Genomic DNA, 24,503 nt, shown 5'->3' with positions numbered 1-24,503 from the left:
TCAGATCCTTACCAGACAGGATTAACCGAGTACGCCGAGAAAGTTCAAAGAAAGTCAGCGCGTTTTGTATTATCGGGAAATGTGGGAGAGAGTGTAACGGACATGATACAGGATTTGTGGTGTAAATCATTTAAACAAAGGCGTTTCTCGTTGCGGCGGGACCTTGTCACGAAATTTCAATCACTAGCTTCCTCCTGTGAATGCCGACGTACTCAGGGAGAAACGGTCATCATAACAGAAAAGGGAACACCAGATATCTTAGGGAAAGAAATAGGTGTTCTTTTTATCCGGGCGCTGTTCAAGAGTAGAATAATACAGAATTAGTGTGAGGTGGTTTGACGAACCTTTTGCCAGCCACTTAAGTATGACATGCATAGTACTTCACGGTAAATGATGACAGCCAAAACAGTTGCAGGATAAAGGTTATTATTAACTGTACATAAATCTTTATCCTGCAACTGTTTAGGCTGCCGTCATTTACCGTGAAGAATTTCAACAGTTGCTGTTTAAGCCATGTTTAAAATCTTGAAACATCCATAGTAGCCATGTAAATGTGGATGAAGACGTATATATGTAGCATACACGATGGGAAATAAACGATCGGCAAAATCTGTCTAGATATTTAGCAAATTAAGTCCTCCGGCAACTACGGTCGGTTACACAGTACGAAGGAGGCTGGGATGCGCAGAGTATTCAAAGCAGAATAAGCGCTAGACCAAAGTCAATAGAGACCACAACTGCTCGGGGAGCCTTGTCGTCGATCTTCTCATGCTGTCTCCTTGCAACATTTTTTTCCATTTTCATGATGCTGAGAAATCACTATCAGTGCATGGCATGTGATGATCAGATTACCATATATATTGTCCGAAATCGTAATTATGTGTCTAACTGTAAATCGGGGAAGAGCAATTTCACCTATCCGTGTGATATAGCCACTTTTCTGATATTCTTTCCACACCTCTCTACGTGGTTTATTTGGTTTATCCAGCTTGCGATGAGTATTCGATAAATGATCAGTTTCTACGTTTCTCAAAATAAGAGTGAAACGGTCTGAATAGCTTGCTGTTAATGAGCAAAGTTTCAGAGTAGTATGGTTGCACTTGTGGATTTACTGACTCCTGGCGTATTACTTGAGGAATATACTGAAATGAGACGACGCCTTCTTGACTCCGCCACAATCGACATTTGACGTGGTGAGTAGCCTGCAATGTCACCCCGGTGTGTTTAAACTAGCGGATAGAGTGACGTTATGGCAGCATCGTGATGTGAAAGATAGCATGCGGTCTTGGGCTTGACCATATTAGTCGACTGCCCAAAAACTGACTCTCAACATACAATCCCACGAAATGAGTTTCATCTATGTTATCCGAATTTATATTGACAGAAAACTGAAACCTTCCCAGAAAGTAACAAACTCGTAAGTCTTTAAAGGTAAAATGAGTAACTTTAAAAACATATAAATAATGGCAGCCCATATGTCATAAAACTAGTGTTACTTTGAAGTGAGTAAATATACATTTATAAGATGATGAAACATCGTGTGACGCCCGACGCAAAGACCTCTTTTAAATATTACAACAGGCAGGGAATTACGTATGGTTTAACCAATCAGTATATTTCCAGGCATGTGTGGTTACTACCCACAGTTTTTTATTCTTGGACGTGCTGTCATGGGGCCTTTTATCAGAATGGGTCGTTCTTTATTTTAGAATTACTGTACGGAGCAACTTGCAATTAAAACGAATCGATGCTCTATAACAATGAAGAGGTTTCTGCATGTCTCCATGAAGTTCTGCCTGGCAACGAAGTAACACTTTACGAAATTAACGATGCAGGTAACAATAAGATCGGTTTCCATTCAGTAGAGGAGAGCGGAAATTAAAATTTACCGCAAAATTGATGCCATTGAACGTACTATGATATTCTAACATTTACGAGTACATCTCGGTATTAATTCTTTGTTCACGCAAAGTAATGCTATAAACACGGGATCTAAGATTGATTCCGTGTTTCCAGATTTCCAGAAGGTTCTTGCCACCGTTCATCACAAGAGATTTCTAATTAATTGGTGCATATGGAGTATCCTTTCAGTTGTGCGACTGGATTCGAGATTTCCTTCCTCAAAAGTCCTATTTTGTGGTAGCTGACGGAAAGTCAGTTTCCCTGGGGAAGTGTTATGGGCCCTCTGCTGTGCCGGCCGGTGTGGCCGTGCGGTTCTAAGCGCTTCAGTTTGGAACCGCGTGCCCGCTACGGTCGCAGGTTCGAATCCTGCCTCGGGCATGGATGTGTGTGATGTCCTTAGGTTAGTTAGGTTTGAAACTTCCTGGCAGATTAAAACTGTGTGCCCGACCGAGACTCGAACTCGGGACCTTTGCCTTTCGCGGGCAATTGCTCTACCAACTGAGCTACCGAAGCACGACTCACGCCCGGTACTCACAGCTTTACTTCTGCCAGTACCTCGTCTCCTACCTTCCAAACTTTACAGAAGCTCTCCTGCGAACCTTGCAGAACTAGCACTCCTGAAAGAAAGGATATTGCGGAGACATGCCTTAGCCACAGCCTGGGGGATGTTTCCAGAATGAGATTTTCACTCTGCAGCGGAGTGTGCGCTGATATGAAACTTCCTGGCAGATTAAAACTGTGTGCCCGACCGAGACTCGAACTCGGGACCTTTGCCTTTCGCGGGCAAGTGCTCTACCAACTGAGCTACCCAAGCACGACTCACATCCCAGTTCTAGATCTGGAAGTTTCGCAGGAGAGCTTCTGTAAAGTTTGGAAGGTAGGAGACGAGCTATTGGCAGAAGTAAAGCTGTGAGTACCAGGCGTGAGTCGTGCTTCGGTAGCTCAGTTGGTAGAGCACTTGCCCGCGAAAGGCAAAGGTCCCGAGTTCGAGTCTCGGTCGGGCACACAGTTTCAATCTGCCAGGAAGTTTCATATCAGCGCACACTCCGCTGCAGAGTGAAAATCTCATTCTGGAAACATCCCCCAGGCTGTGGCTAAGCCATGTCTCCGCAATATCCTTTCTATCAGGAGTGCTAGTTCTGCAAGGTTCGCAGGAGAGCTTCTGTAAAGTTTGGAAGGTAGGAGACGAGGTACTGGCAGAAGTAAAGCTGTGAGTACCGGGCGTGAGTCGTGCTTCGGTAGCTCAGTTGGTAGAGCACTTGCCCGCGAAAGGCAAAGGTCCCGAGTTCGAGTCTCGGTCGGGCACACAGATTTAATCTGCCAGGAAGTTTCATATCAGCGCACACTCCGCTGCAGAGTGAAAATCTCATTCTAGGATTAAGTAGTTTTAAGTTCTAGGGGACTGATGACCGCAGATGTTAAGTCCCATAGTGCTCAGAGCCATTTGAACCATTTGAAACCTCTGCTGTTCCTAATCTTAATGAACGTTTTAGGAGACAATCTGAGCAGGCCTCTTAGTTTGCGGATGATTCTGTCAGTTTCCATCTCGTAAAGACGTCAAAAGATCAAAACAATAGCAAAATGATTTAGGTATAATTTCTGTATGGTGCGAAAAGTGGCAATTGTGTATGAATAAAGGAAAGTGTAAGTTCATTCACATGAGTACGAAATGAAATCCGTTGAATTTCTGTTGTACGACAAGTCACATAAATTTAAAGGCTACCAATTTAACGAAATATCTAGGAATTACAATTACGAACAACTTAAATTGCGACGATCACATAGATATTGTTATAGGGAAGGCAAACAAGATACTGCATTTCATTGGCAGAATTCTTTGGAGAGGCAAAAAATCTACTAAACCGACTGCCTATTGTAATATTTCCGGTTCTACAGCCATCTTAATCAGATACAAGAAGCTCTTCTTAGAGCAGATGAGAAGGCAGCAGTGGGAAGATTTAATGCCGTGTGAGGTATCGGTGACAGATGGTTTGTTTGGTATCGGTATCGTGAAAAAGACCGCCTAAATTGTGGTCCTTCTCCGCCATTGGCAGCTGCATTCGGAAGTTGCTCGCCAAAATGACAATCGTATTTTATAAATATTAGAAGAACATAACAGCGTATTTACTTGCATTTCATATTAAAGCATCTCTCAATTGAGTGCTATCATTCCATTATTTCGCAAATATTAATAACCAGTGGAATAATAAACGTATGCTAAACGAATAGAAAGACGAAGCACTTGGGCGATCTTCGGAACACGCCTAACTTGATTGGTGGGCGAAATGGTTCGACTGTAAGATCAGAGCTGTTTCGGCAGTCTTTGACGATTCGGCAGTCTCGGGGGACGGACACGTTGTCGACCAAGGTATCAAATAACAATGAATTTTGAATGTCTAGCTTGTAAATGTGAGAGCTAGTTCGGTAGTGTCGGAGGACAGACATCTTTGCCGGCCGGAGTGGCCGAGCGGTTTTAGGCGCTACAGTCTGGAACCGCGCGACTGCTACGGTCGCTGGTTCGAATCCTGCCTCGGGCATGGATGTGTATGATGTTCTTAGGTTAGTTAGTTTTAAGTAGTTCTAAGTTCTATGGGACTGATGACCTCAGAAGCTAAGTCCCATAGTGCTCAGAATCATATGAACCATTTGACAGCCATGTTTTCTGCCACAGTCGGTGTCAGTAAAGAGTTTATTAGCAATTTTTGGTTATTTGGACATGTGGTTGACAACAGTGTGACAGTAATTACGGAAATACGCAGTTCATTATTTTGTTAAGGAATGGAAATTATTTGTAACTGTTGAGTGGAATGTAGTTGTGCAGCTCGCCGTGCTCTGCCAATAAAAAGCGAGTAGCATCCCGCATAAATAAACTAATTGGAAATTTAATTATTAACATAATACCAGTTCCTCGTTAAGAATTTGTTACAACCTCAAAATAACGTGCTGCTTTCTGCGCAGGGAACAACAACTGTAAGAGACGGCAGGTTGGTGAAAATTTATTAGAACTTGTGAATTCCACTCAGGACGGTGGAAGCGAAGCAAATAGGCATCTCGCTTGCACTGCAATATTAGTACAAATGAGATCAGTGACACGTCATATGTAGTAACACAGAGGAGGTATAAAGGAGAGATGTTTTAGAGGATAGGGGTTTATCACATGCACGTATCTCTCTCTCTCTCTCTCTCAAGTTGCCGTACATGGCATCCCTGGTGGAGATAATCTTTCAACTCGAAGTGCTTTGGCACTATGAGGATAGAATTTACTAGCGAGAACTGTGAGCTGTAACTAACCAGCGAACCGTGTAAGGACTGTGATATGTGTGAACTGTAAATGGCTGGACAACTGCATAATAACTGGGTTGAGTACGGTTTGAATTGTGTTTGAACTGTTTTTGAACTTTAGTTGAACTATAACAATGATGCCGCAAAATCAAATTTTAGTTACAATGTAATCGTTGTAAATCAGAAATGGTAGGAGAATAAAAGTTAACGCTGTGTGCGCGGTCTACAGGATTACATTAAAATGCCGCACTTGAAGATTCTTCATGCTAGCAGGCGGCGCAGTGTGCAGAGCAGAACGAAGCAGTCATGGGCAACAGCTGAGACAGCAGCAAGCAGTGGCAGGTGTAGCCAACACTGCACGGCACGTTTGAAGTGCAGCGAGCAGTGCAGCCCACAGCCAAGAGAATCAGCGGCAGCAAGTCGACGAAGAAAATAGTGTGAGTGCTGCTCTTGCATATAGCTGTCTAATATTTGTAATTGGGACATTAGTATTAGTAAAGTGTCTGGGGAAAAGGATGTAAGATACGCTCTCAGGAGTAGAGGAGTTCAGTCCCATAGTAGTAGCAACGATCCGGTCGGTTAGATACAAATATATGGTAGTGAAGTCAGTTTGGAGTCTAATGATACGTCAGATTTAGTCACAAATAACCAAAGTGTAAACGTAAATTCTAATTTGGTAATGAATCCGGAAAAGAAAAATCAATATCCGATAATAACATTGAGAATTCAGAAGCAGCCATGAGTGATTCCACTGGAAATGTAGAGTTAACCAATACCGAGGGAAGCAGAAATGTTGATTTGGCGGCTAACAATCATAATGTAAACCGACTATTTGTAGTATCCAGTCAAAATGGAATGATTCATTGGAATGACGATGCCAGAGAAAATGTCTCTGACGTTGGCATTGAGAATGAGACAATGTTGAGTTACATACGTCATGGTACAGCATCAACTGACATGTTAATATCTCACGATGACGATCGGGGTCTGAGGTCTATGCTCAAATTAATTTCGCAAGTACAAAAAGGGGTAAATAAAGCACAAAAAGAAAATTAGGATTAATTAAATAAAGCACTAAAATAAAATAAGGAGGAATGGCATAATAGAGAAAATGGATAAGGTGTTTAACCAAGTCACTGAAGGAATAGCTCAAAATAACAGTACAAATCTTGAAGCTAAGGGTGAGAGATGTTGTAAGGAAAGAGATTATGAAACAAAAGAATGGGGTAAATAGTTAGAAGTTTTTAAGACAGAAATGAAACAAAAAATACCATAAAATCGAAAAGTTAAATAAGGATTTCAAGAATCCGAATGTGGTAATACAAACAGCCAATAATGACATTAGTAATGTAAGACAAGAGCAAAGTTTCGAATACGACCATGAAATCCTTAGTTGTAATAATTTCACGTGTAGAATCCTCATGTAAGGACTACACATTTGCGATTCAGGGCAAATTGAGAGAAATGGGGCAAAAAGTACTGCCTGACATGCAAGACAAAATTGAAAACGAAGTTAAACAAATAGCAGAAATTTGTTGTGAACGAGGGAGGAAGGCAGGTCGGGTTCATGTACGTAACGTGGCTAATTATATTAATGGTTGTAACTTCCATCATTTCTTTAGTAAGTGGACCATACACCCGGTAGCCTCCATTGGAGTGATCTAGGGTATCATTCCTGGAAACATTACTGAAAAGCAAAAAGTCAAATTCGTGGCCAGGAGATTAGACACAGAAGCAAAATCAATGAGACCAAGGGTCAGTAGTATTTGTAAAACATATATGGAATTTGTTCAAGCACTCTTGAATCAAGATTGGTGCTGCAGCAAGCGAACAAAGCGAGAGGGAAGTATTTGTGGACAGAAGGTTTTTTGGGGGTGAAAGTCCCTATACCACAAATGGATGGGTATAAGGTAGTAGACGTTCCCGTACCGAAGTTCAATGGCGTCAAGATATGAATAAACATAGACTTCACAGCCAGCTTCTATCAGAGGCCGCTGGCAAAAAGTGGTAAAATGTATACCGCATTTACCTATGAAACACAGAGTTAGCTGTTTAGATGTAATGCACATCACACAGTGCTAGATTACATAGTTGACTGTGAGCAAGTTGTGAATGAAGTGCCTCTTTCTGTTACGGAAATACCGCCAGAACAATTATTAGCTGAAATCCTGTCAATTAGTGAAATGAAAAATATTATGAATACTAACCTCTGTGGGCAATAAAGTTCTTTGTATCGCTAGAGAACTGACGATTACTTGGTGCCCGAGTCAACTGTCAGAATACTTTATTTTCTTTTCCTGCTATTAGTTCTTCCCCTTCTTTCATTCAGAATAATATTTCTCTTCTTTAACATTTTTCAGTATCAGGGTAAAGATGAGGATATCTCCTTATACTTAATGTGACAACAAAGAAACAAGTCATGACACAAAGTAACCTAGCAGAATAAACATCTGCATAGCACGGGTGAAAAACGACATTTAACGTAATATATGTGGACACACAATTTTCGCATTAATGCACTTAACAAAAACATATTCAAATGGCTCTGAGCTCTATGGGAACTACTTAAAACTAACTAAGCTAAGGACATCACACACACTCATGCCCGAGTCAGGATTCGAACTTGAGACCGTAGTGGTCGCGCGGTTCCGGACTGTACGCCTAGAAATGCTCGGCTACCCCGGCCGGCCAAAAAGATATTATAGAGCATCTAGGGCTATATTTTTTAAAATATTTACAACAACGATGCATAAACCTTTAAGTCTGACAATATTTTAATAATATGAAAGCAAGACGAAAGCTGTTATATAGAACACATATTAAATAACGGAAAACAAATAAGCTGAAGGCTGCAGAAGGAGAGGTCAACACTAAACCAGGTAAGTGAATACGAAAATGTACAATAGAAGAAATTCTGGTTGGCAAAAATAATGGAAACAATTAAATGTTGTTTTGAGGTGATGCAAAGATTGTGTAAAAATAGATATGTCGTTACTCTTTAGTGCGAATTGAAATGGCGAGTTAGTTTCCACTGTATTAAATTGGTACAGTGATAGGGTAGGAGCAGTCCTACCAACAAGGTTTATGGTAAACAGATAGTTATGGTTATTAGGCGACAGAAAAGTCGGCCAATTATTTACGTATACAGAAGAAAGATAAATGGAGAGCTACAGATTAAGCAACAGAAATGGTTCAAATGGCTCTGAGCACTATGGGAAAATGGTTCAAATGGCTCTGAGCACTATGGGACATAACATCTGAGGTCGTCAGTCCCCTACAACTTAGAACTACTTAAACCTAACTAACGTAAGGACATCACACACATCCATACCCGAGGCAGCATTCCAACCTGCGGCCGCAGCGGTCGCGCGGTTCCAGACTGAAGCGCCTAGAACCGCTCGGCACAGCTGCCGGCAGAGAGTAAAAAATACACACTCTTTTTAAATATGAAAGGAACGAAGAGTAAGATTACGCTAAATGGCACCGTGCTCGTCTTATGATGTATGACAGTGTATCTGCTGGCTCAGATCTCCTTAAACTAGAGAGTCGCATCTCTTTAGTCTTATCTTTGCTTTTTTCCGTCTCTACCTGAAAGTAGTCAGATTGGAGGTCACTAGCAAAACCCAAAGAAAACCTTTGCATTGCAGCAGTTGAATGATCAGCCTATTTTTCATTATTTTAATTTTTCATCGTCGACATTCGACTATAACGCGATATACTCCATTTATTATTGTTATTAGTTTTCTTGTTATCCTCCACCCAGAAGAACTCTCCCAGCTCTGCCGATGGACATGACCGGGGGATCAGGAAGAATGGAACTATAGATGGTTCACCATGTAGAATACGAACCCTTACCAGAGTGTTTTGTGTTCACGGCAACAGGAAAAGCCCAATAAGAAAATAGGCTAAGGAAAACCAGTCATGCAGGCCGAGTTCTGCAACAATTTCTGACGATTTCACACTGTGACGACAGAGAAATTCGAGTCACGGTATATTACTCAACAGTCGAATATGCTCTTCTGACACCGTCAGTGCTACACATACCAACAAATTTGTGACCACGATGACGGTTTACTCTGGGCTCAGCTGCTGGTTATACAGTAGTGTTACATCGGTAAATGCCGGACTACGTTTGATAACTTTATTCCAGCGTGTTTCATTTGTGACATTCGATTTCTAATACAGTTCATATGTCTTCTGTCAAAATCAATTCAATATGAAAAGGCATAGGTCTGTTTTACGAGAACCAAGCAAAAACACAAATAAATTGTCACTAGAAAAGTTCAAAGAAACCATCAGGGACATGCAGTGAAATAGATATGGACTCTTTCCATCGTTTAGGGGCCAAACAAGAGGGGAACATTACGAAATCCTTGAACAGGCTAGTCAGTGTACATTGAATAAATGAATCTCATGGTGAAAAACGTCTTGAGGCGTATAACTACACGTTGTGCATATCGGCAGTTTAGTTTCTATGTTTATGAGCATAATTTACAGTCTCTTCTCTTGCGAAGCCCTAGTATGAATTGGCTACTGCGTGGCATCGAATAATTAGTTGATTGCGTTTTCCTTGCTTCCATCCCCACCACCACATTTCAGCATTCTCCTGATAGTTGTGAATTTCTGTTTGTATGTGGCACAAGATGCATGTAGATACAGTCGATTTCAAGGCTTAAATTGTTCGACGTGTGAAGCAAGGTTGATATGCAATTACTTTATATTCCACTGAAGTAAGATTTCATTACAGACTGCCAAAATGTTTTATCTCGTGTATTTTGGGGAAAGTGTAATCGTGATAATGGTGCATAAAAACCAAATTCTCTCATTCCTCCCTTCTCAAAGCCTCTCTAAGATGGGCTGACTAGAATTTAATTACAGAGCAGCCGCTAGCAAGGTAAGCAACATCGTTGCAAATATTTGGCAACCCTGTGATATTGCATTTCCTTTCAATGTAGTCCTGAATTTCCCTGCTAAATTCACTTCACATTCCCTTACCACTTCCATAAATCAAACTATATAATCTTCTTAAAGATGAGAGATAGAGACAGATATTAAATTTCAGGTCTCCAGGAATTGTGTGCTTTACATAAGTAACAACTGCTGTTATCTTTATCGTTGCGTTATCACGCTCAACGGCTAATACTCAAATGAAAGAGAACCAATGATATCAGTTTCTCTTTAGCTTAGTAGCTCCACCCATGCCTTTCAATGCAAGGGCATGTGAGATGTCATTTCTAACTGGAATGAAAGCCATTGCACGCAATATTCTTAACCTTTATGTTGTATTTCATGGTGTTGCAAATTGCTAGATGAAATAATTTTTACGAAATCTTCAGAAAACCTTTCCACATTTAGGCTTGTCGTTAGCTGCACACTTTAAGCTGCAATAATGGACATAATTATCCTCTTTGTGGACACCTATCTGCTTCAGTACAGAATCGTCTCTGAAGGGATTCGAATCGACCGTCAGGGAAACGAATTTGAGTGTTGTTTGTCAAGTAGGACTCTCGTGTCAGAGGGATAGCTATGATGTGAAAATACTAATTAATATACTGATTATTCTCTGTAATAACAGGTGGACACCCACTGTGTAACATCGGCGTTAGCAACTCCATTTCACCATGGGTAGCTTCAAAAATCATCCGTTTGCTGATTTAAATCTATCGGAATACCTTCAATATCGCTTTCGATCTGCGTGAAATTCTCCAGGAATTCATTTACAGACTTCAAAATGTGCAGTGTGGCTGCGTTACTATAGAGCATGTACTGCAAGGAATTCACACAGTTTATCGTACTCATGTACGGTAAGAAATCGAACAACGACAGTAAAACATATTACACGACTGTTACTGACTACATCTTGACGAAAACATACGAAACCTTGAAAAAAGTAGCATCTTTATAAGGAAAGGAAACGAGTGACAAACAACAAAGAATAATATTAAGCAATATAGGGACGTCTTTTCATTCGACCATTAACTATAAAATTACGTTTGAGCCACATCCGTGTCCTGTGTGTTAGTATAATAAAATACTCCGCATATTAAAACGGGTCGTCTCCTTCCATTACTACCGCAAGTGAAATGCAAGTCACAGACATGTTTTGCGGAACATCACTAAACGACTCTGAGGCATTTTATATTCTCCGAAGCAATAAACGGTAGCGGGCTCTTTCGAAGACGAGCGAGGGAGTGGAGATCTGCCGCCACAGCCGTTGAGGGGTGCCAGCGAATGGGTCCTCCGGAGCTCTGGCAGACAGCCTGCCAAGAAATGTCGCCAAAATGTTATTGGACGGAACTGTTATCACCCGAATGTCAGAGAGTGAAATACGTTGCACCTGCGGAACCATTATGCTCATGGCACCAGCATTCGATCAAGGCGCTAAAAAAATTTCGACAACCAGTGGTCTCGACTGCCAGATGTTGCACTGAGATGACACGTGGTCTCTACGCCAGACTGCGCCCGTTGACGTCACAGAACTGCTCGAACAGAAGAGAAGACTTCCTCCAGAGATTGCCGCAACTTATTGCGTTGCCACATTGCCTGCGCACAGATGGACTTAGAGAATAATCAGGACAGTCATGTTATTTGTCACACGTCGCGATCATAGTGGATTTCGTCTTTGCAGTGGCTGGCCCCTTCCAAGTTTTATGTCAAAGAGTGTACATATCTGATAACCTAAGCATTTGTGTTAAATTTACTTATTGATAAGGATCACAGAAACATGGACTGGAGACCTTGTTCAGTTTCACAGTGTTGCAGACTGTTGTAATGAGCTAGACCGTTTCAATAATTAAATTCCGAGAGTGACATCTGAGACTTCACATTTCGTTAGTCTCGCAACAGACTGCACAAATACAGTCCAGATATGCTTTTCGTAATATTCAATCAGTGCATCCATTTTCAGGGAGAAAGTGATAATAAACAATGGGCAAAATCTGTCCATCGACAGTTAACAGGTAGTGCATGCTACTTCATTCCTCCAGCGTCTATGAAGCATAGTGCCGGATAGGCTCTTTCAGGATTTAGTAAATTTTATTTCATGATTTACCTTTGTGGTCGATGCCCTTCCCGACGGAACAATCGCCTAGGTAACATGAGGGGGAAAGTCGTATATACCATCCGTCTGTGAGCCGTGTATACTTTATTGTGTGTGTTATTTTAACTGTATGAGGATCTTATTCACCGAGGCGTAATGTGGTGACCAACCCAGCCTTTGTCTATTGACTCTGTCTTCAGATGATCAACGAAGGGATTGCGTTGCGGTAAAAGAAGTATATGGGTATCAGTTACTGAATGCTGTCCCCTATTTCGATTGCACTTTCTACACGTCAGTTAGGGGGTCCGAAGATGGCATTGTGAAACGTCGAATTTGGTCGCATGAATAAATTACTTCCGAAACATAGATGGTTGAAGGTGTTTTGATTTTAGATTTTAGTGTACTTCGAGGAGCAAGTTAAAATACTACCGGTAGTAGTTCCCAGACGTGCGTTGCAAATGTGGCATGCTAGTCAAATTACACCAATCCAGAAGTAAAATTCATTGCATGTCAACAGGACAATGACTTTTCGGAACAACAAACATGCTGAAAGCAAATACAGTCTTACTAGTGTCTACCTGTCTGCGTTCTGACGCTAGACAATCATTATAGAAGTATCTACATGCGGAAAATAATTGGCTCCATTTGCCTTTCGCCATCTATCCTAGAGAACGCCATCTATCCTAGAGAAATAGACTTTGCACATACACAAGTTTTGCTTTATGTATTTTTTTGCATAAATAATTTCGTTTTAATGGTCTTTAAATGACTTTTGGATACGAAAATACTGCGAGCTACATCCTTCACGTAACTTGTTCGATTGATGCTTTTGAACATGGTGCAAAATAGAATTCAGAGCGTTTCATATTTAAATTTCATTCCATCCACCCAGTTGGATATTTTTAATTGATCGCTCTAACACGATTTCGTATATAAGGCACCGCGTCATGTGACATCATGGATAGGGCATTGAACTGCTGATGTGACTTCACTGACGTAAACACATAGAGTCAAGGCTGCAATAATATTCCTACTCACAGGTGGTTTCTGTCAATTTGTTCATCTTTTTTGAAAATTGTCTCATATCCATACAGCAACACTGATACGAAAATTAAACGGTATTTTTTTAAATTCGAGGCTTTGTTACTTACGAAAAATTACTTACGAAAAATTTACGATTCAACTTACTGGCCATCGTTGGCCACTACTTTCTCCCTTTGGAATCCCGTGTCGGAAGAACTGGGTGTCTTTGAATGTGATCCATGATTCGATCCAATGTTGCACTTCCTCATATGACGGGAAGTGCCTGGTTAGCCAGGCTGCGTGCCAAGTACTTCCCATTTCAACCTTTGTTTGGACGGGTTTTGTGACATGTAGTCGAGCATCGTCCTGCTACAAAATCACATTTTCAGGTCTATCTCTATATTGTGGCCGGTTGTCTTTCAGTTCACGGCTCTAACGCATTAGCTGTGATATTCACCTCCAGTGATTCTTTCCATAGGTTTCAGTAGCATCGCAAACCTTCCGTCTTCGACGGCCATGGCTGTCTTTGACGTAAAAACCACCGTTAATGAAGCGTTGAAACCATGCTCTTATTACAAGGTTCCTCTTACAGGGGAACCTCCCCATCACACCTCCCTCAGATTTAGTTATAAGTCGGCACAGCGGATAGGCCTTGAAAAACTGAACACAGATCACTCGAGAAAACAGGAAGAAGTTTTGTGGAACTATGAAAAAAATAAGCAAAATATACAAACTGAGTAATCCATGTGCAACATACGCAACATCAAGGACCACGGAAGCGGATGAGCGTAGTGGTCCCGTGGTTAGCGTGAGCAGCGGCGGAATGAGAAGTCCTGGGATCAAGCCTTCCCTCGATTGCAGATTTTAATTTTTTTTTCAGACAATTATAATGCGAAGCTGCACAGGTACACAGAGCACTATTGTTTATGTGATCGTGTGTCAATTATCAAAGTTCAGGCACTCACACATAATCAACTTCGCTCTTCAAAATTCCAGGACATGTTCAGATATACTTGGACATATGCAGGATTTGACTGTCTACACACGGAAAAATTTGAAAACGTTAAAAACATATGTTTCGACAGAGCACAACGAAAACTGTGCGCCTGTGAAACTGTTGCATTCATTTGTTTCAGTTTATGCGACAAACTCTTATGTTTTCATCACTTTTTTGGGAGCGATTATCACATCCACAAGAAAACCTAAATCGGGCAAGGTAGAAGTATCTTTTTACCCATTCGCCAAGTGTACAAGTTAGGTGGGTCGCCAACATATTCCTGTCATGTGACGCACACGCCGTCACCAGTGTCGTACAGAATATATCAGACGTGTTTTCCTGTGGAGGAATCGGTTAACCTATGACCTTGCGATCAAATGTTTTCGGTTCCCATTGGAGAGGCACGTCCTTTCGTCTACTAATCGCACGGTTTTGCGGTGCGGTCGCAAAACACAGACACTAAACTTATTACAGTGAACAGAGAAGTCAATGAGCGAACGGACAAATCATAACTTTGCGAAAATAAAGAACGTAAACTTTTCACTCGAGGGAAGACTTGAACCAAGGACCTCTCGTTCCGCAGCTGCTCACGCTAACCACGGGACCACGGCGCTCGTGAGCTCGCACTAACCTTTAAGTTGCCTATCTTGCGCATGGACTACTCAATTTGTATATTTTGCTTATTTTTTTCATAGTTCCACACAACTTCTTCCTGTTTTCTCGATTGATCTGTGTTCAGTTTTTCAAGGCCCATCCACTGTGCGAACTTATAACTAAATGTGAGGGGGGTGCGATGGGCAAGTTTCCTTGTTAGTAGGTTAGTATGAGAGTCTGTCGCAAATATCTTCATGTTAAAGCAGAAAATTAAAACTTCATGCAAATGACGTGAACTGGGCTACGTAATTTGACATATTCAGTCGAATATAACCTCATGATGCACTCAAAAATCGATTAGTATTTTGGTGGCGTTATGTTATGAATTCTGACGCTTAATGTACGATACCTCGGACCCACCAACTGCACAGGCACTTGCCGCTACTGCCATCTGTTGCTAAACGGCGGAAGCAATGTTCTAGACAAATACTCTGTTAGCCTGTCACAATGTAGTAACTCCAGCATCTTTTCGTTGTCTTCGCTAAATAGTCTTCGTAGATAAACGCACCGGACAAACAATTGGTTACCCTACGTGATATGATGGTGACACCGACTAACATCGTCTATGGGCTTGACATTGGTTCCAGTTTGGCGAGGAAGAGACTGCACAACTTTCTTCACGTATGTCAAATCAAGCTGAAGACACTGATGGAGAGAGTTGACCTTGGGAATGCTGTCTGATATGTTTCACTCGCTGTTCCTAACCGTCCCGCCTCAGTTTTCGTCAAACCAGCACCGTATGCGTGCAACTCTGAACACAGTTGCACGGTAAGGGTATTCAATAAGTAAAGCAAGTCAGTTTCGGTTGAAAAGTGCGAAGTTTGTTGTGGTGCATCGTGTAATATTCCCACTTCAGGCCCTACAATTCTTGTAAGTGATGGTGCTATACTCAGCCTTCAAAAGAGGTCTGAAACGGGGGTACGACCGAAACAGAGAACTATAACTGAGTTTCTTTTGGTGGAAAAACTAGGAAAATTGCAAGTATACATAGTCTGTAGCGGAATGTCTACGGAGACGTGGTAGTGAACAAAAGCACGGTGAGTCGTTTGGAGAGGCGTGTATCAGCGTCGCAACAAGGTCGTGAAAATCTCTTCTATCTACCGCGTGCCGGCCGGCTGTTCACAGCTGTGCCTCTTGCAGTGTTGGAACCTGCGGACATCTGATTCCCTAGGGATCAAAGGGTCACAATTAAACACGATGATGATAGCCCGGATCTCGTATTTCGACTTCCGTGGATTTGGACCAATGAAGGACTCCATGGGAAGCTTACATGAACTATTGGAATGTTACTGATATCTCATTCCCTAGGGTACGAAGGGTCACAATCAAACACGACGATGATACCCGAATGAAATTTTCACTCTGCCGCGGAGTGTGCACTGGTATGAAACTTCCTGGCAGATTAAAACTGTGTGCCCAACCGAAACTCGAACTCGGGACCTTTACCTTTCCCGGGCAAGTGCTCTACCATCTGAGCTACCGAAGCACGACTCACGCCCGGTACTCACAGCTTTACTTCTGCCAGTATCTCGTCTCCCATCTTCCGCCCGCGAAAGGCAAAGGTCCCGAGTTCGAGTCTCGGTCGGGCACACAGTTTCAATCTGCCAGGAAGTTTCATATCGGCGCACACTCCGCTGCAGAGTGAAAATTTCATTCTGGAAACATCCCCCAGGCTGTGGCTAAGCCATGTCTCCGCTGTATCCTTTCTTTCAGGAGTCCTAGTTCTGCAAGGTTCGCAGGAGAGCTTCTGTAAAGTTTGGAAGGTGAGAGACGAGATACTGGCAGAAGTAAAGCTGTGAGTACCGGGCGTGAGTCTTGCTTCGGTAGCTCAGATGGTAGAGCACTTCCCCGCGAAAGGCAAAAGTCCGGAGTTCGAGTCTCGGTCTGGCACACAGTTTTAATCTGCCAGGAAGTTTCACGACGATGATAGCCCTGATCTCGTATTTCGACTTCAACTGATTTAGACCAATCAAGGATGCACTCCGTGGGAAGCTTTACATGAATGGGGGTAAACACGTCATTCTCTCGTCGGTGCTGTCAAGGCCTAATACTATTTGAAACGAGGCGAAATCGCGCCTTTCGGGCCACATTACACGATCCTAGCCAACTGCTGTGCAATTTTTCTGTTATTTCGCTGTGAGCAAAGATGTTTAATGAAGTACTCGAATCCAAATGTAAACTGCATGCTGCTCTCTTTGCAGTGTCCTCAGGCAAACTGGTTATGATTGACATCAGTCATTAGAAGTAGGTGTTTCTGGGGATATCGAAACTGTTAGTTACTGACAAGGCGTGTGACACGTCTCCGGTGACTCGCGAATAAAATCTTTCTACAACTACTTTCCATAAATCTTGTTACCTGACTGCGTGCAACAGTACTTCTAGAGGTCCTTTTGAACAGTCCGTGGTCCGCTTTGATACACCAAAAGCTAGCGAGCTTCATTCACGATGTGGTCATGAGCACACCCAAGCACGATCACACATTTCATCGAATTTCAAAGATAACACAAACAGTCGGTCGTATAAGTAATGGGTGACTGACTTACAAGGATTAATTAGTCGCCGGCCGCGGTGGTCTAGCGGTTCAGGCGCTCAGTCCGGAACCGCGCGACTACTACGGTCGCAGGTTCGAATCCAGCCTCGGGCATGGATGTGTGTGATGTCCTTAGGTTAGTTAGGTTTAAGTAGTTCTAAGTTCTAGGGGACTGATGACCACAGATGTTAAGTCCCATAGTGCTCAGAGCCATTTGAACCATTTTTTTTTTATTAATTCGTTGATAGGAATTTTCTGCAAATCCAGCAGCAAAAGTACATAATCCTTTGCGATGCTTGACTACTGCTAGGGGCGTGGCCCAAGCGTTTCTTTTAACTGACTCACTCACCACAGCCCCGTGCAGAGAAATAGTGGTCCAGTTTTCTTCCTATCCCGAAGTACGCACATCAGCCCTCAAAATAGGCAACACATCACTGAAAGGCACGAGATGTGTTTAGTAAGCCATGCTACATGTATTTCTGAAGGCAGGATGGTTTTATTCAATATATGTCCCACGTGTCCTCCGATCGGTCCACTGCTGTGATCTCACTGGGCACTGCCTGCACTGAGGTTGACCCCTCACCTGTGGTTGAGTGGGAGATCATTCGAAAGTCTTGCAGGCAGCGAAATACTTTCCGAGAGGCAGATTGTAGGGCCTCCTCGGTTTGTTTGACGAACAGATTTCGGGCGTCATCTGTGGCTGACGATGTCTCTGAGCCGGATGCAGTCGTCCACCTTGTTCCAGAGGAAGCTTCTCGGAGGTCTGGGCACAGAGGGTGGGTTTGCTGGTAGTTGGGAGCTCCAACGTTAGGAGCGTAATGAGGCCCCTTAGAAACATGGCTTCCAAGGAGGCGAGTCATTCTGGATGTGGAAACGGAGCTTCCGGATGCCATGAAGAGTACAGGTTGCAGCCAACTGCAGGTGGTGGCTCATTTCGGTACCAGTGACGTATATCCCTTTGGAATGGAGCAGATTCTGTCTGGTTTCGGGCGGCTTGCGGAAATTGTAAAGACTGCCACTGTTGCTTCCGAGATTAAGGCGGAGCTCACCATCTGCAGCATCGTCGATAAAACCGACTGTGGACCTTTGGTGCAGAGCCGAGTGGAGGGTCTGAAACAGAGGCTCAGGCGGTTCTGTGACTTTGTACGCTGCAGATTCCATGACTTGCACCATCGGGTGGTGGGTTTCCGGGTTCCGCTTGACAGGTCAGGAGTCCACTACACACAGGAGGCGGCTACACGGGTAGCGGGGCTGTGTGGAAGGGACTGGGCGGTTTTTTTAAAATTTTTTTTAGGTTAGAGGGTCTCAGGGAATCACAGATGGGACGTCCGTCTAAAAGTGGGCAGGTAAATCACGGTAAGGTAGTTGTAGAAACGATTGGTATTGTAGTTGTAAATTGTCGTAGCTATGTTGGAAGAGAACCAGAGCTCCAAGCCCTAAAAAAGGCACTGAAGCCAAAATAGTTGTAGGTACAGAGAGCTGGCTAAAGCCGGAAATAAGTTCAGCTGAATTTTATTCAAACGATCTAACAGTGTTCAGAAAGGATAGATTAAATACAGTTGGTGGGGGAGTATTTATAGCTGTCAGAGGTAGTTTGCCTTGTAGCGACATTGAAGTAGATAGTTCATGTGAAATAGTACGGGTAGAGGTTATACCTGACAATCGGACTAAACTATTAATTGGATCGTTTTACCGACTACCCGACTCAGAAGACATAGTTGCTGAACAGTTCAAAGAAAACTTGAGTCTCATTTCAAATAAGTACCCCGCTCTTACAATTATAGTCAGTGGTGACTTCAATCTACTCTCGATATGCTGGAAAAATTATACGTTTAAAGGCGGCGGAAGGCATAAAACATCATCCGAAATTTTACTGAGTCCTTTCTCAGAAAATTATTATGAACAATTAGTTCATGAGCCCAGTCGAAGCGTATATGGTTGCGAAAGGATACTTGACATTTTAGCAACAGATAATCCTGGACAAATAGTGAGAATTGTGACGAATACAGGGATTAGCGACCACAAGTTAGTTGCTGCTTGGCTGAATACCGTAACACCTACAACCATCAAAACGAAACGCAAAGTATATCTATTTAAAAAAGCTGAAAAAAATGCTCTTAACGCCTTTTTAAAAGACAATATTCACTCCTTCCGATCTGATCCTGTAAGTGTAGAAAACTTGTGGAGTGTTTTCAGAGAGATAGTACCAACAGCGATTGAGAGATACATAACACATAAATTAATAAGTGATGTTACTGATCCTCCATGGTACAGAAAACGGGTCAGAACGTTGTAGCAGAAGCACTGAAAAAAGCAAGCCAAATTTAAAAGAACGGAAAATCCTCAAGATTGGAAAAGTTTTGCAGAAGTTCTAAATATAGCACGTCCTTCAATACGAGATGCTTTTAATAATTTCCACAACGAAACTCTGCATCGGAATCTCGCAGAAAACCCAAAGAGATTCTGGTCATACTTAAAGCACACCAGTGGCAAGACGCAATCAATACCTTCACTGCGCGACAACAACGGTGAAGTCACTGATGACAGTGCCACTAAAGCAGAGTTATTAAACACGGTTTTTCAAATCCCATTCTCCAAAGAAAACGAAGTAAATATTCCTGGATTCCAATCAGGAACAACTGCCAATATGAGAAACATAGAAGTAGATATCGCCGGTGTAACAAAGCAGCTTAAATCACTTAGTAAATGCAAGGCCTCCGGTCCAGATTATATACCAGTCAGGTTCCTCTCAGAGTATGAAGATGAAGTAGCTCCATATTTAGCAATTATATACAACCACTCGCTCACAGAAAGATACGTACCTAAAGACTGCAAAACTGCTCAAGTCACACCAATACCCAAAAGGGGAAGTAGGAATAATCCACTGAATTACAGGCCTATATCACTAACCTCGATTTGCAGTAGGGTTTTAGAACATATACTGTATTCAAACATTATGAAGTACCTCGTTTTCTTAAACGATTTATTGACATATAGTCAGCACGGATTCAAAAAATATCGTTGTTGTGAAACACAACTAGCTCTTTATACTCATGAAGTAATAAGTGCTATCCACTGGGGATTTCAAATTGAGTCCATATTTTTAGATTTCCAGAAGTCTTTCGACACCGTTCCTCACAAGCGTCTTCTATTCAATCTGCGTGCCTACGGAGTATTGCCTCAGTTGTGCGACTGGATTCGTGATTTACTGTCAGAAAGGTCACAGTTCGTAGTAATGGGCGGAAAGTCATCGAGTAAAACAAAAGTAATATCCGGCGTTCCCCAAGGAAGTCTTATAGGCCCTCTATTGTTCCTGATCTACATAAACAACATAGGAGTAGCCATCTTGGATTGTTTGTAGATGATGCTGTCATTTACCGTCTTTTAAAGTCATCAGATGATCGAAACGACTTGCAAAATGATTTAGATACGATATCTGTATGGTGCGAAAAGTGGCATTTGACCCTGAATAAAGAAAAGTGTGAAGTTATTCACAGGAGTACTAAAAGATATCAGCTAAATTTCGATTACACGATAAGCTACACAAATCTGAGGGCTGTAAATTCAACTAAATACTTACGGATTACAATTACAAATAACCTAAATTGGAAAAATCACATAGATAATATTGTGGGTAGAGCAAACCGAAGACTGCGATACATTGGCGGAACACTTAGAAGGTGGAACAGGTCTACTAAAGAGACTGCTTTCACTACGCTTGTCCGCCCTATTCTGAAGTATTGCTGTGCGGTGTGGGATCCGCATCAGGTGGGACTGACGGATGATATAGAAAAAGTACAAAGAAGAGCAGCTCGTTTTGTATTATCACGAAATAGGGAAGATAGTCTCACAGACATGATACGTGAATTGGAGTGACAATCATTAAAACAAAGGCGATTTTGGTTGCGACGGGATCTTCTCATGACATTTCTATCACTAGTTTTCTCCTCCGGTTACGAAAACATACTCTTGGCACCCACCTACATAGGGAGAAATGACCATCACGATAAAATAAGAGAAATCAGGCCTCGCACGGAAAAATTTAAGTGCTCGTTTTTCCCGCGTTCCGTTCGAGAGTGGAACGGTAGAGAGACAGCATGAAGGTGGTTCATTGAGCGCTCTGCCAGGCACTTTAATGTGAATAGCAGAGTAATCACGTAGATGTAGCTGTAGATGTAGATATAGACTCATCCTCGTATGTGCCTTAAGCGATTCAGGGAAATCGCAGAAAACCTAAATCAGGATGGTGGAATATAGTACTGAACAATCATCCGCCAAAATCCGAGTCCAATGGGCTAACGACTGCACTACCTTGCTCGGTCAGGGAAGTGGAGCACGAGATGGATAGGAGAGGAGAGAGGAGGCGATAGACAATGATGAATGAGGGAAAGATGTAAAAATAGAGGGAGAAATGGCGGAGGAGAACACTGACTGCTATTAATTTGAGGAAGAGATGGACAGGAAGGAGGGGTAGAAAATGTAGAGGTTGTAAGAGGAGGTTGATAAAAGAGGGGTTAAGGTGTCAGACAGAAAGAGGAGAAGGAGGAGATGGACGAGTGAGTAGGAGGAAGAGATGGACAGAGAGGTGAGAAAGTGATGGACAAAGGGAGTGGGAGAAAGAAATGGACAGAGTATGGAAGAGTACATGGACAGATAAAGGGGCGAGGAGGAAATGAGCAGAAATAGAAGGGACGAGGTGAAGTTTACAATATGCAAGATGATTTAATGGTGCTGTTACGGACTTTCATGGATGGAGAAGGTAAAATCTATTGATGTGAGGTCAGGGATCCAGGTCCAGATACGACAGAGTCGAAAGTTATATGAGAAAATCGTTCTGATGCCGCTAACAGTGGAATACATGTACTGGTACTGTTTTTGCAAAGATTGTATTCTGGGAAACTTTCAGAGGCGGTAGCATGGACGGAAACAAGGAAAAACTCTGTAGTACACATTAGCTCTAAAACATATACCTTAAGAGCTATGAGCACTTCCTTATTTTAGCTACTGTGAAACATACCTCTTCAGCTGAACAAGTGCCCATTGCTCTTAAGGTATGCATTCTAAAGCCCACGTTTTCTAGACACTTGGTTTCCGTTTTTGTCGGTACTACCACCACCAGTCTTAGCATCAGCAGTACCGGCATAAGTATTCCACTGTGGTATGAAAATGATTTTCGCTTACAACTTCCGACTCAGTCGTTTCCGGATGAGGGTCCTTTACCTCATACTGATATCTTTACTCAGAATATACAGATAGGGTGTTACAAAAAGGCCAAACTTTCAGGAAACATTCCTCACACACAAAGAAAGAAAATATGTTATGCGGACATGTGTCCCGAAACGCTTACTTTCCATGGTAGAGCTCATTTTATTGCTTCTCTTCAAATCACATTAATCGTGGAATGCAAACACACAGCAACAGAACGTACCAGCGCGACTTCAAACACTTTGTTACAGGAAATGTTCAAAATGTCCTCCGTTAGCGAGAATACATGCATCCACCCTCCGTCGCATGGAATCCCTGGTGCGCTGATACAGCCCTGGAGATTGACGTATTGTTTCACAGCCGTCCACAATACAAGCACGAAGAGGCTCTACATTTGGTACCGGGGTTGCGTAGACAAGTCAAGAGGGTTGAGGTCAGGAGAGCGTGGACGCCATGGATTTGGTCCGCCTCCTCCAATCCATCGGTCACCGAATCTGTTGTTGAGAAGCGTACAAACACTTCGACGGAATGTGCAGGAGCTCCATCGTGCATGAACCAGGCATGTTGTGTCGTACTTGTAAAGGCACATGCTCTAGCAGCACATATAGAGTATCCCGTATGAAATCATGATAACGTGCTCCATTGAGCGTAGGTGGAAGAAACTAAAATGAGCTCTAACATGGAAATTAAGCGTTTCCGGACACATGTTCACATAACATCTTTTCTTTATTTGTGTGTTAGGAATGTTTCCTGAAAGTTTGGCCGTACCTTTTTGTAACACCCTATATATGTAGGGTGAGTCACCTAACGTTACCGCTGGATATATTTCGTAAACCACATCAAATAGTGACGAACCGATTCCACAGACCGAACGTGAGGCGAGGGGCTAGTGTAATTGTTTAATACAAACCATACAAAAATGCACGGAAGTATGTTTTTTAACACAGACCTACGTTTTTTTAAATGGAACCAAGTTAGTTTTGTTGGCACATATGAACATATAAACAAATACGTAATCAGTGCCGTTTGTTGCATTGTAAAATGTTAATTACATCTGGAGATATTGTAACCTAAAGTTGACGCTTGAAACCTCCGACGTTCAGTTGCGTGTTGTAACAAACACGGGCCACGGTCGGTGAGCAGCATCTGCAGGGACATGTTTACGATAACGACCGTGTTTACGAGTGTGGCTGTAGTGCACTGTAGTGGTTTGGTCTAGCTGTCGCAGTGTCCGCATGTAGCGCTTGATGCTATTGTTATTCTGCATTCGTCTCCGCACGCAGACCAATTGTAGTACACCCTGTTCCCAGACGTCTGTGATAGTGTAGTGTGTAATCGCGCAGCAGACCGTATTATTCGTTTCGGACCTCTTGATCTCTTGATAAGTATGGAAGTATGATTACGCATGTCAATCACATCGCGATTACGGGCAGCATGGGGTTCAAGCCTGAGCCTCAGGACGTGCGCTAGCAGCGCATGTCGGGTGTTTCAAGCGTCAACTTCGCGTCTTAATATCTCGGGATGTAATGGGAATATTGCGATGCAATCAACGCCATTGTGTATGTGCTTTGTCATGCTATGGATTGCTGAAGAGAAAATATAGAAGGTCCATTTAAAAAAACATAAGTTTGTGTTAAAAAACACATATGCTTTCGTTTTAGAATGTTTCCAAATATGTACATTCATGGGCCCCAGCCCTACATTGATACCGGTGAAAGTCGTTTTCCAATAGCTGTTATTGTTCCAGAGATATTTTGGGTGGACAAAATAGCTGGGACAGCCTGTATATATATATATATATATATATATATATATATATATATATATATATATATGTGTGTGTGTGTGTGTGTGTGTGTGTGTGTGTGTGT

At 42.4% G+C, this 24,503-nt stretch overlaps 1 protein-coding gene and 1 non-coding gene across 2 annotated transcripts in view; both read right to left on the bottom strand.

Moving 5' to 3' along the window:
* The window catches only part of LOC126485058 (probable G-protein coupled receptor CG31760), a 613,409-nt gene that overhangs the window by 296,073 nt on the left and 292,833 nt on the right, over positions 1–24,503 (bottom strand). The gene's annotated exons all lie outside the window — the stretch shown is intronic.
* Trnas-cga (transfer RNA serine (anticodon CGA)) lies at positions 2,342–2,416 on the bottom strand. The gene has a single exon. It is a non-coding gene; the product is annotated as a tRNA-Ser (tRNA).

This window comes from Schistocerca serialis, chromosome 6, assembly GCF_023864345.2.
Source record: "Schistocerca serialis cubense isolate TAMUIC-IGC-003099 chromosome 6, iqSchSeri2.2, whole genome shotgun sequence".
In the NCBI taxonomy this organism is placed as follows: Eukaryota; Metazoa; Arthropoda; class Insecta; order Orthoptera; family Acrididae; genus Schistocerca; species Schistocerca serialis.
Note: the sequence above shows the minus strand (reverse complement) of the source record. Positions and strands in the feature narration are given on the sequence as shown.